A 13196-nucleotide genomic window follows, 5' to 3' on the forward strand; every position below is an offset into this window, starting at 1 on the left:
GATAAAATCCCAGTATGAAGCCGAGAGAACGAGGAGACATGAACATGCATCCATGTATGCGGGCGAGAAGGGAAGGAGCATTGGTCATGCATCCCTGCATGAGGGTGAGACAGGGAGGAGATAAAATCCCTGTATGAAGCCAAGAGAATGAGGCGGCATGAACATGCATCCTTGTATGCAGGTGTGACATGGAGTCATCATGAACATGCATCCCTTTATAAGGACATAACATGGAGGACGCATGAACATGAATGCCTGAATTTTATGGTGGTGGCCTTCGGGTGATTTGGCACGTGCAATTGGTGAAGAGCACTTCTCGTGCGCAAAAAAATAAATGTACTATTAGCACCCCGGAGGGAGCCTCTGCACTTCTTATAGGGAGAAAACTCTGCAATGGAAGGGGACAGGGTCAATAACAGCTGTAAACTCTCACAAGACCATCACTGCTCTCACACTTTCCTGCTCTCAGGCTGGCGGGCCATTATCGGCCCTGGCTGCCGCACCATTGCCAGGTTTGTGTAACTATATTATTTCTAATTGGCTCCACTTTGATGACTTTCATTTGGATTCTGACTTGATTATTGAGATCTTAAATAAGTGACTGGGGATCAGGTGTCCACTTATTCTCATGGATAACATCACAACCAACCTTTAATTCAAACATGAGTCATGACATCACAGATGGAGTACAGCTTATGATAGAGGTGGAAAGTCACATTGTAGCAGCCCAAGTAGCTCGCCATGATCGTATAGTGGTTAGTACTCTGCGTTGTGGCCACAGCAACCTCGGTTCGAATCCGATTCACGGCATTGCGGTGAGGCAGTTGGGCAGATATTTTAGAATTTCCATTAATACATTGGCAATCTCTGTGGAGGACTGAAACAATTCGATATGGCCTGTTACTGTTATGAACCTTTTGTTTCTTTAATGCTCTTTGCACACTTTTTCATCGGGTGACTGTAATGTATTTCAACCAAATCTAATTAAGAGCGCATTATGTGGTGACATTTGCAGTACATGAAACATTATAACACTGCCATTTACGTCAATAACCACCAGCTTGATTAAGACATATGTATTGCAGCGACAGTATTTCCCAGTTACAAATGGGAATAAAAACAACATCCGCGAGGGATTGAACGAACGACATTTAACTGATGTTGCCAATGGAGCGCGTTACAGAGAGCGCGAGGTCCCGCCTTTACAGTCACACGCTGATGATAACACAGATGTTTAAATAAACAGGCATATCTGTGGACTTGTGGTCTTTCTACATTGGGACTCATAGTCTAGTCCTAGGCTATTGTAGGCACTGGCGTATCTTTTAGTGGAATGAGAGGCATTCTGTAGTCGCGTGAAAGGACCTTTCAAGTCAATCTGATCTGTATTGTCCTGTGAAAAAAAGCGTTCTTAGACACAGTGAGGAGTTTTTGGGGATAATGGGAAAATCATTTCCAACTAAATGACAGGAATTTCTTAGTCCAATCATGAGGTGTGCTAGGCTTTTTTATACTGTGGCGGAAAGAGAGAGAGTATAACAGTCATTATAAATAATGGGCCAAGGAAGTGACAGTTTATGGAAGGAACAATTTGCACATAGTTTTAGAATGTGGTCAGGAGGAGGACAATGTGCTTACACATATGAAACATTAGAAGGTAGACATTATGGAAGCACATATATTTCTTTATTTTTATTGTATTTGGGGAGAGGGGGTTAATATAGCACGTCCAATGTGGAAAAGTGCTTTCCATAGCACCTTGCAGGTGGGCGACATCTAGAGCTGTGCAGTAGCCACCCATGCCCCAGACGTCAAAGAGAACAAGAAGTTACACATGTTGGAAGTGAGGGTGAGACATTGAGGAGATATGATCCCCGTATGAAGCCGAGAGAAGGAGGAGGCGTGAACGTGCATCCATGTATGCAGGCGAGAAGGGAAGGAGCATTGGTCATGCATCCCTGCATGAGGGTGAGACAGGGAGGAGATATGATCCCCGTATGAAGCCGAGAGAAGGAGGAGGCGTGAACGTGCATCCATGTATGCGGGCGAGACAGGAAGGAGCATTGGTCATGCATCCCTGCATGAGGGTGAGACAGGGAGGAGATATGATCCCCGTATGAAGCCGAGAGAAGGAGGAGGCGTGAACGTGCATCCATGTATGCGGGCAAGACGGGAAGGAGCATTGGTCATGCATCCCTGCCTGAGGGTGAGACAGGGAGGAGATAAAATCCCAGTATGAAGCCGAGAGAACGAGGAGACATGAACATGCATCCATGTATGCGGGCGAGAAGGGAAGGAGCATTGGTCATGCATCCCTGCATGAGGGTGAGACAGGGAGGAGATAAAATCCCTGTATGAAGCCAAGAGAACGAGGCGGCATGAACATGCATCCTTGTATGCAGGTGTGACATGGAGTCATCATGAACATGCATCCCTTTATAAGGACATAACATGGAGGACGCATGAACATGAATGCCTGAATTTTATGGTGGTGGCCTTCGGGTGATTTGGCACGTGCAATTGGTGAAGAGCACTTCTCGTGCGCAAAAAAATAAATGTACTATTAGCACCCCGGAGGGAGCCTCTGCACTTCTTATAGGGAGAAAACTCTGCAATGGAAGGGGACAGGGTCAATAACAGCTGTAAACTCTCACAAGACCATCACTGCTCTCACACTTTCCTGCTCTCAGGCTGGCGGGCCATTATCGGCCCTGGCTGCCGCACCATTGCCAGGTTTGTGTAACTATATTATTTCTAATTGGCTCCACTTTGATGACTTTCATTTGGATTCTGACTTGATTATTGAGATCTTAAATAAGTGACTGGGGATCAGGTGTCCACTTATTCTCATGGATAACATCACAACCAACCTTTAATTCAAACATGAGTCATGACATCACAGATGGAGTACAGCTTATGATAGAGGTGGAACGTCACATTATAGCAGCCCAAGTAGCTCGCCATGATCGTATAGTGGTTAGTACTCTGCGTTGTGGCCACAGCAACCTCGGTTCGAATCTGATTCACGGCATTGCGGTGCGGCAGTTGGGCAGATATTTTAGAATTTCCATTAATACATTGGCAATCTCTGTGGAGGACTGAAACAATTCGATATGGCCTGTTACTGTTATGAACCCTTTGTTTCTTTAATGCTCTTTGCACACTTTTTCATCGGGTGACTGTAATGTATTTCAACCAAATCTAATTAAGAGCGCATTATGTGGTGACATTTGCAGTACATGAAACATTATAACACTGCCATTTACGTCAATAACCACTAGCTTGATTAAGACATATGTATTGCAGCGACAGTATTTCCCAGTTACAAATGGGAATAAAAACAACATCCGCGAGGGATTGAACGAACGACATTTAACTGATGTTGCCAATGGAGCGCGTTACAGAGAGCGCGAGGTCCCGCCTTTACAGTCACACGCTGATGATAATACAGATGTTTAAATAAACAGGCATATCTGTGGACTTGTGGTCTTTCTACATTGGGACTCATAGTCTAGTCCTAGGCTATTGTAGGCACTGGCGTATCTTTTAGTGGAATGAGAGGCAATCTGTAGTCGCGTGAAAGGACCTTTCAAGTCAATCTGATCTGTATTGTCCTGTGAAAAAAAGCGTTCTTAGACACAGTGAGGAGTTTTTGGGGATAATGGGAAAATCATTTCCAACTAAATGACAGGAATTTCTTAGTCCAATCATGAGGTGTGCTAGGCTTTTTTATACTGTGGCGGAAAGAGAGAGAGTATAACAGTCATTATAAATAAAGGGCCAAGGAAGTGACAGTTTATGGAAGGAACAATTTGCACATAGTTTTAGAATGTGGTCAGGAGGAGGACAATGTGCTTACACATATGAAACATTAGAAGGTAGACATTATGGAAGCACATATATTTCTTTATTTTTATTGTATTTGGGGAGAGGGGGTTAATATAGCACGTCCAATGTGGAAAAGTGCTTTCCATAGCACCTTGCAGGTGGGCGACATCTAGAGCTGTGCAGTAGCCACCCACGCCCCAGACGTCAAAGAGAACAAGAAGTTACACATGTTGGAAGTGAGGGTGAGACATTGAGGAGATATGATCCCCGTATGAAGCCGAGAGAAGGAGGAGGCGTGAACGTGCATCCATGTATGCAGGCGAGAAGGGAAGGAGCATTGGTCATGCATCCCTGCATGAGGGTGAGACAGGGAGGAGATATGATCCCCGTATGAAGCCGAGAGAAGGAGGAGGCGTGAACGTGCATCCATGTATGCGGGCGAGACAGGAAGGAGCATTGGTCATGCACCCCTGCATGAGGGTGAGACAGGGAGGAGATATGATCCCCGTATGAAGCCGAGAGAAGGAGGAGGCGTGAACGTGCATCCATGTATGCGGGCGAGACGGGAAGGAGCATTGGTCATGCATCCCTGCCTGAGGGTGAGACAGGGAGGAGATAAAATCCCAGTATGAAGCCGAGAGAACGAGGAGACATGAACATGCATCCATGTATGCGGGCGAGAAGGGAAGGAGCATTGGTCATGCATCCCTGCATGAGGGTGAGACAGGGAGGAGATAAAATCCCTGTATGAAGCCAAGAGAACGAGGCGGCATGAACATGCATCCTTGTATGCAGGTGTGACATGGAGTCATCATGAACATGCATCCCTTTATAAGGACATAACATGGAGGACGCATGAACATGAATGCCTGAATTTTATGGTGGTGGCCTTCGGGTGATTTGGCACGTGCAATTGGTGAAGAGCACTTCTCGTGCGCAAAAAAATAAATGTACTATTAGCACCCCGGAGGGAGCCTCTGCACTTCTTATAGGGAGAAAACTCTGCAATGGAAGGGGACAGGGTCAATAACAGCTGTAAACTCTCACAAGACCATCACTGCTCTCACACTTTCCTGCTCTCAGGCTGGCGGGCCATTATCGGCCCTGGCTGCCGCACCATTGCCAGGTTTGTGTAACTATATTATTTCTAATTGGCTCCACTTTGATGACTTTCATTTGGATTCTGACTTGATTATTGAGATCTTAAATAAGTGACTGGGGATCAGGTGTCCACTTATTCTCATGGATAACATCACAACCAACCTTTAATTCAAACATGAGTCATGACATCACAGATGGAGTACAGCTTATGATAGAGGTGGAAAGTCACATTGTAGCAGCCCAAGTAGCTCGCCATGATCGTATAGTGGTTAGTACTCTGCGTTGTGGCCACAGCAACCTCGGTTCGAATCCGATTCACGGCATTGCGGTGAGGCAGTTGGGCAGATATTTTAGAATTTCCATTAATACATTGGCAATCTCTGTGGAGGACTGAAACAATTCGATATGGCCTGTTACTGTTATGAACCTTTTGTTTCTTTAATGCTCTTTGCACACTTTTTCATCGGGTGACTGTAATGTATTTCAACCAAATCTAATTAAGAGCGCATTATGTGGTGACATTTGCAGTACATGAAACATTATAACACTGCCATTTACGTCAATAACCACTAGCTTGATTAAGACATATGTATTGCAGCGACAGTATTTCCCAGTTACAAATGGGAATAAAAACAACATCCGCGAGGGATTGAACGAACGACATTTAACTGATGTTGCCAATGGAGCGCGTTACAGAGAGCGCGAGGTCCCGCCTTTACAGTCACACGCTGATGATAATACAGATGTTTAAATAAACAGGCATATCTGTGGACTTGTGGTCTTTCTACATTGGGACTCATAGTCTAGTCCTAGGCTATTGTAGGCACTGGCGTATCTTTTAGTGGAATGAGAGGCATTCTGTAGTCGCGTGAAAGGACCTTTCAAGTCAATCTGATCTGTATTGTCCTGTGAAAAAAAGCGTTCTTAGACACAGTGAGGAGTTTTTGGGGATAATGGGAAAATCATTTCCAACTAAATGACAGGAATTTCTTAGTGCAATCATGAGGTGTGCTAGGCTTTTTTATACTGTGGCGGAAAGAGAGAGAGTATAACAGTCATTATAAATAAAGGGCCAAGGAAGTGACAGTTTATGGAAGGAACAATTTGCACATAGTTTTAGAATGTGGTCAGGAGGAGGACAATGTGCTTACACATATGAAACATTAGAAGGTAGACATTATGGAAGCACATATATTTCTTTATTTTTATTGTATTTGGGGAGAGGGGGTTAATATAGCACGTCCAATGTGGAAAAGTGCTTTCCATAGCACCTTGCAGGTGGGCGACATCTAGAGCTGTGCAGTAGCCACCCATGCACCAGACGTCAAAGAGAACAAGAAGTTACACATGTTGGAAGTGAGGGTGAGACATTGAGGAGATATGATCCCCGTATGAAGCCGAGAGAAGGAGGAGGCGTGAACGTGCATCCATGTATGCAGGCGAGAAGGGAAGGAGCATTGGTCATGCATCCCTGCATGAGGGTGAGACAGGGAGGAGATATGATCCCCGTATGAAGCCGAGAGAAGGAGGAGGCGTGAACGTGCATCCATGTATGCGGGCGAGACAGGAAGGAGCGTTGGTCATGCATCCCTGCATGAGGGTGAGACAGGGAGGAGATATGATCCCCGTATGAAGCCGAGAGAAGGAGGAGGCGTGAATATGCATCCATGTATGCAGGCAAGAAGGGAAGGAGCATTGGTCATGCATCCCTGCATGAGGGTGAGACAGGGAGGAGATATGTTCCCCGTATGAAGCCGAGAGAAGGAGGAGGCGTGAACGTGCATCCATGTATGCGGGCGAGACGGGAAGGAGCATTGGTCATGCATCCCTGCATGAGGGTGAGACAGGGAGGAGATATGATCCCCATATGAAGCCGAGAGAAGGAGGAGGCGTGAACGTGCATCCATGTATGCGGGCGAGACGGGAAGGAGCATTGGTCATGCATCCCTTCCTGAGGGTGAGACAGGGAGGAGATAAAATCCCAGTATGAAGCCGAGAGAACGAGGAGACATGAACGTGCATCCATGTATGCGGGCGAGAAGGGAAGGAGCATTGGTCATGCATCCCTGCATGAGGGTGAGACAGGGAGGAGATAAAATCCCTGTATGAAGCCAAGAGAACGAGGTGGCATGAACATGCATCCTTGTATGCAGGTGTGACATGGAGTCATCATGAACATGCATCCCTTTATAAGGACATAACATGGAGGACGCATGAACATGAATGCCTGAATTTTATGGTGGTGGCCTTCGGGTGATTTGGCACGTGCAATCGGTGAAGAGCACTTCTCCTGCGCAAAAAAATAAATGTACTATTAGCACCCCGGAGGGAGCCTCTGCACTTCTTATAGGGAGAAAACTCTGCAATGGAAGGGGACAGGGTCAATAACAGCTGTAAACTCTCACAAGACCATCACTGCTCTCACACTTTCCTGCTCTCAGGCTGGCGGGCCATTATCGGCCCTGGCTGCCGCACCATTGCCAGGTTTGTGTAACTATATTATTTCTAATTGGCTCCACTTTGATGACTTTCATTTGGATTCTGACTTGATTATTGAGATCTTAAATAAGTGACTGGGGATCAGGTGTCCACTTATTCTCATGGATAACATCACAACCAACCTTTAATTCAAACATGAGTCATGACATCACAGATGGAGTACAGCTTATGATAGAGGTGGAACGTCACATTGTAGCAGCCCAAGTAGCTCGCCATGATCGTATAGTGGTTAGTACTCTGCGTTGTGGCCACCGCAACCTCGGTTCGAATCTGATTCACGGCATTGCGGTGAGGCAGTTGGGCAGATATTTTAGAATTTCCATTAATACATTGGCAATCTCTGTGGAGGACTGAAACAATTCGATATGGCCTGTTACTGTTATGAACCTTTTGTTTCTTTAATGCTCTTTGCACACTTTTTCATCGGGTGACTGTAATGTATTTCAACCAAATCTAATTAAGAGCGCATTATGTGGTGACATTTGCAGTACATGAAACATTATAACACTGCCATTTACGTCAATAACCACTAGCTTGATTAAGACATATGTATTGCAGCGACAGTATTTCCCAGTTACAAATGGGAATAAAAACAACATCCGCGAGGGATTGAACGAACGACATTTAACTGATGTTGCCAATGGAGCGCGTTACAGAGAGCGCGAGGTCCCGCCTTTACAGTCACACGCTGATGATAATACAGATGTTTAAATAAACAGGCATATCTGTGGACTTGTGGTCTTTCTACATTGGGACTCATAGTCTAGTCCTAGGCTATTGTAGGCACTGGCGTATCTTTTAGTGGAATGAGAGGCATTCTGTAGTCGCGTGAAAGGACCTTTCAAGTCAATCTGATCTGTATTGTCCTGTGAAAAAAAGCGTTCTTAGACACAGTGAGGAGTTTTTGGGGATAATGGGAAAATCATTTCCAACTAAATGACAGGAATTTCTTAGTCCAATCATGAGGTGTGCTAGGCTTTTTTATACTGTGGCGGAAAGAGAGAGAGTATAACAGTCATTATAAATAAAGGGCCAAGGAAGTGACAGTTTATGGAAGGAACAATTTGCACATAGTTTTAGAATGTGGTCAGGAGGAGGACAATGTGCTTACACATATGAACCATTAGAAGGTAGACATTATGGAAGCACATATATTTCTTTATTTTTATTGTATTTGGGGAGAGGGGGTTAATATAGCACGTCCAATGTGGAAAAGTGCTTTCCATAGCACCTTGCAGGTGGGCGACATCTAGAGCTGTGCAGTAGCCACCCATGCCCCAGACGTCAAAGAGAACAAGAAGTTACACATGTTGGAAGTGAGGGTGAGACATTGAGGAGATATGATCCCCGTATGAAGCCGAGAGAAGGAGGAGGCGTGAACGTGCATCCATGTATGCAGGCGAGAAGGGAAGGAGCATTGGTCATGCATCCCTGCATGAGGGTGAGACAGGGAGGAGATATGATCCCCGTATGAAGCCGAGAGAAGGAGGAGGCGTGAACGTGCATCCATGTATGCGGGCGAGACAGGAAGGAGCGTTGGTCATGCATCCCTGCATGAGGGTGAGACAGGGAGGAGATATGATCCCCGTATGAAGCCGAGAGAAGGAGGAGGCGTGAACGTGCATCCATGTATGCAGGCAAGAAGGGAAGGAGCATTGGTCATGCATCCCTGCATGAGGGTGAGACAGGGAGGAGATATGTTCCCCGTATGAAGCCGAGAGAAGGAGGAGGCGTGAACGTGCATCCATGTATGCGGGCGAGACGGGAAGGAGCATTGGTCATGCATCCCTTCCTGAGGGTGAGACAGGGAGGAGATAAAATCCCTGTATGAAGCCAAGAGAACGAGGCGGCATGAACATGCATCCTTGTATGCAGGTGTGACATGGAGTCATCATGAACATGCATCCCTTTATAAGGACATAACATGGAGGACGCATGAACATGAATGCCTGAATTTTATGGTGGTGGCCTTCGGGTGATTTGGCACGTGCAATCGGTGAAGAGCACTTCTCCTGCGCAAAAAAATAAATGTACTATTAGCACCCCGGAGGGAGCCTCTGCACTTCTTATAGGGAGAAAACTCTGCAATGGAAGGGGACAGGGTCAATAACAGCTGTAAACTCTCACAAGACCATCACTGCTCTCACACTTTCCTGCTCTCAGGCTGGCGGGCCATTATCGGCCCTGGCTGCCGCACCATTGCCAGGTTTGTGTAACTATATTGTTTCTAATTGGCTCCACTTTGATGACTTTCATTTGGATTCTGACTTGATTATTGAGATCTTAAAAAAGTGACTGGGGATCAGGTGTCCACTTATTCTCATGGATAACATCACAACCAACCTTTAATTCAAACATGAGTCATGACATCACAGATGGAGTACAGCTTATGATAGAGGTGGAACGTCACATTGTAGCAGCCCAAGTAGCTCGCCGTGATCGTATAGTGGTTAGTACTCTGCGTTGTGGCCGCAGCAACCTCGGTTCGAATCCGAGTCACGGCATTGCGGTGAGGCAATGTCACGGCAGTTGGGCAGATATTTTAGAATTTCCATTAATACATTGGCAATCTCTGTGGAGGACTGAAACAATTCGATATGTCCTGTTACTGTTATGAACCTTTTGTTTCTTTAATGCTCTTTGCACACTTTTTCATCGGGTGACTGTAATGTATTTCAACCAAATCTAATTAAGAGCGCATTATGTGGTGACATTTGCAGTACCTGAAACATTATAACACTGCCATTTACGTCAATAACCACTAGCTTGATTAAGACATATGTATTGCAGCGACAGTATTTCCCAGTTACAAATGGGAATAAAAACAACATCCGCGAGGGATTGAACGAACGACATTTTACTGATGTTGCCAATGGAGCGCGTTACAGAGAGCGTGAGGTCCCGCCTTTACAGTCACACGCTGATGATAATACAGATGTTTAAATAAACAGGCATATCTGTGGACTTGTGGTCTTTCTACATTGGGACTCATAGTCTAGTCCTAGGCTATTGTAGGCACTGGCGTATCTTTTAGTGGAATGAGAGGCATTCTGTAGTCGCGTGAAAGGACCTTTCAAGTCAATCTGATCTGTATTGTCCTGTGAAAAAAAGCGTTCTTAGACACAGTGAGGAGTTTTTGGGGATAATGGGAAAATCATTTCCAACTAAATGACAGGAATTTCTTAGTCCAATCATGAGGTGTGCTAGGCTTTTTATACTGTGGCGGAAAGAGAGAGAGTATAACAGTCATTATAAATAAAGGGCCAAGGAAGTGACAGTTTATGGAAGGAACAATTTGCACATAGTTTTAGAATGTGATCAGGAGGAGGACAATGTGCTTACACATATGAAGCATTAGAAGGTAGACATTATGGAAGCACATATATTTCTTTATTTTTATTGTATTTGGGGAGAGGGGGTTAATATAGCACGTCCAATGTGGAAAAGTGCTTTCCATAGCACCTTGCAGGTGGGCGACATCTAGAGCTGTGCAGTAGCCACCCATGCCCCAGACGTCAAAGAGAACAAGAAGTTACACATGTTGGAAGTGAGGGTGAGACATTGAGGAGATATGATCCCCGTATGAAGCCGAGAGAAGGAGGAGGCGTGAACGTGCATCCATGTATGCAGGCGAGAAGGGAAGGAGCATTGGTCATGCATCCCTGCATGAGGGTGAGACAGGGAGGAGATATGATCCCCGTATGAAGCCGAGAGAAGGAGGAGGCGTGAACGTGCATCCATGTATGCGGGCGAGACAGGAAGGAGCATTGGTCATGCATCCCTGCATGAGGGTGAGACAGGGAGGAGATATGATCCCCGTATGAAGCCGAGAGAAGGAGGAGGCGTGAACGTGCATCCATGTATGCGGGCGAGACGGGAAGGAGCATTGGTCATGCATCCCTTCCTGAGGGTGAGACAGGGAGGAGATAAAATCCCAGTATGAAGCCGAGAGAACGAGGAGACATGAACATGCATCCATGTATGCGGGCGAGAAGGGAAGGAGCATTGGTCATGCATCCCTGCATGAGGGTGAGACAGGGAGGAGATAAAATCCCTGTATAAAGCCAAGAGAACGAGGCGGCATGAACATGCATCCTTGTATGCAGGTGTGACATGGAGTCATCATGAACATGCATCCCTTTATAAGGACATAACATGGAGGACGCATGAACATGAATGCCTGAATTTTATGGTGGTGGCCTTCGGGTGATTTGGCACGTGCAATTGGTGAAGAGCACTTCTCGTGCGCAAAAAAATAAATGTACTATTAGCACCCCGGAGGGAGCCTCTGCACTTCTTATAGGGAGAAAACTCTGCAATGGAAGGGGACAGGGTCAATAACAGCTGTAAACTCTCACAAGACCATCACTGCTCTCACACTTTCCTGCTCTCAGGCTGGCGGGCCATTATCGGCCCTGGCTGCCGCACCATTGCCAGGTTTGTGTAACTATATTATTTCTAATTGGCTCCACTTTGATGACTTTCATTTGGATTCTGACTTGATTATTGAGATCTTAAATAAGTGACTGGGGATCAGGTGTCCACTTATTCTCATGGATAACATCACAACCAACCTTTAATTCAAACATGAGTCATGACATCACAGATGGAGTACAGCTTATGATAGAGGTGGAACGTCACATTGTAGCAGCCCAAGTAGCTCGCCATGATCGTATAGTGGTTAGTACTCTGCGTTGTGGCCACAGCAACCTCGGTTGAATCCGATTCACGCGATTGCAGTGAGGCAGTTGGGCAGATATTTTAGAATTTCCATTAATACATTGGCAATCTCTGTGGAGGACTGAAACAATTCGATATGGCCTGTTACTGTTATGAACCTTTTGTTTCTTTAATGCTCTTTGCACACTTTTTCATCGGGTGACTGTAATGTATTTCAACCAAATCTAATTAAGAGCGCATTATGTGGTGACATTTGCAGTACATGAAACATTATAACACTGCCATTTACGTCAATAACCACTAGCTTGATTAAGACATATGTATTGCAGCGACAGTATTTCCCAGTTACAAATGGGAATAAAAACAACATCCGCGAGGGATTGAACGAACGACATTTAACTGATGTTGCCAATGGAGCGCGTTACAGAGAGCGCGAGGTCCCGCCTTTACAGTCACACGCTGATGATAATACAGATGTTTAAATAAACAGGCATATCTGTGGACTTGTGGTCTTTCTACATTGGGACTCATAGTCTAGTCCTAGGCTATTGTAGGCACTGGCGTATCTTTTAGTGGAATGAGAGGCATTCTGTAGTCGCGTGAAAGGACCTTTCAAGTCAATCTGATCTGTATTGTCCTGTGAAAAAAAGCGTTCTTAGACACAGTGAGGAGTTTTTGGGGATAATGGGAAAATCATTTCCAACTAAATGACAGGAATTTCTTAGTGCAATCATGAGGTGTGCTAGGCTTTTTTATACTGTGGCGGAAAGAGAGAGAGTATAACAGTCATTATAAATAAAGGGCCAAGGAAGTGACAGTTTATGGAAGGAACAATTTGCACATAGTTTTAGAATGTGGTCAGGAGGAGGACAATGTGCTTACACATATGAAACATTAGAAGGTAGACATTATGGAAGCACATATATTTCTTTATTTTTATTGTATTTGGGGAGAGGGGGTTAATATAGCACGTCCAATGTGGAAAAGTGCTTTCCATAGCACCTTGCAGGTGGGCGACATCTAGAGCTGTGCAGTAGCCACCCATGCACCAGACGTCAAAGAGAACAAGAAGTTACACATGTTGGAAG

General features: G+C 45.4%; 1 non-coding gene across 1 annotated transcript; it reads left to right on the forward strand.

The window, feature by feature from the left end:
* Positions 1–9860: 9860 nt before the first annotated feature.
* Positions 9861–9932, forward strand: TRNAH-GUG (transfer RNA histidin (anticodon GUG)). The gene has a single exon. It is a non-coding gene; the product is annotated as a tRNA-His (tRNA).
* The last annotated feature ends 3264 nt before the right edge of the window (positions 9933–13196 follow it).

Source organism: Ambystoma mexicanum (assembly GCF_040938575.1).
Source record: "Ambystoma mexicanum isolate Mex_15411 chromosome 12 unlocalized genomic scaffold, UKY_AmexF1_1 Mex_chr12_unloc.1, whole genome shotgun sequence".
Lineage (NCBI taxonomy): Eukaryota > Metazoa > Chordata > Amphibia > Caudata > Ambystomatidae > Ambystoma > Ambystoma mexicanum.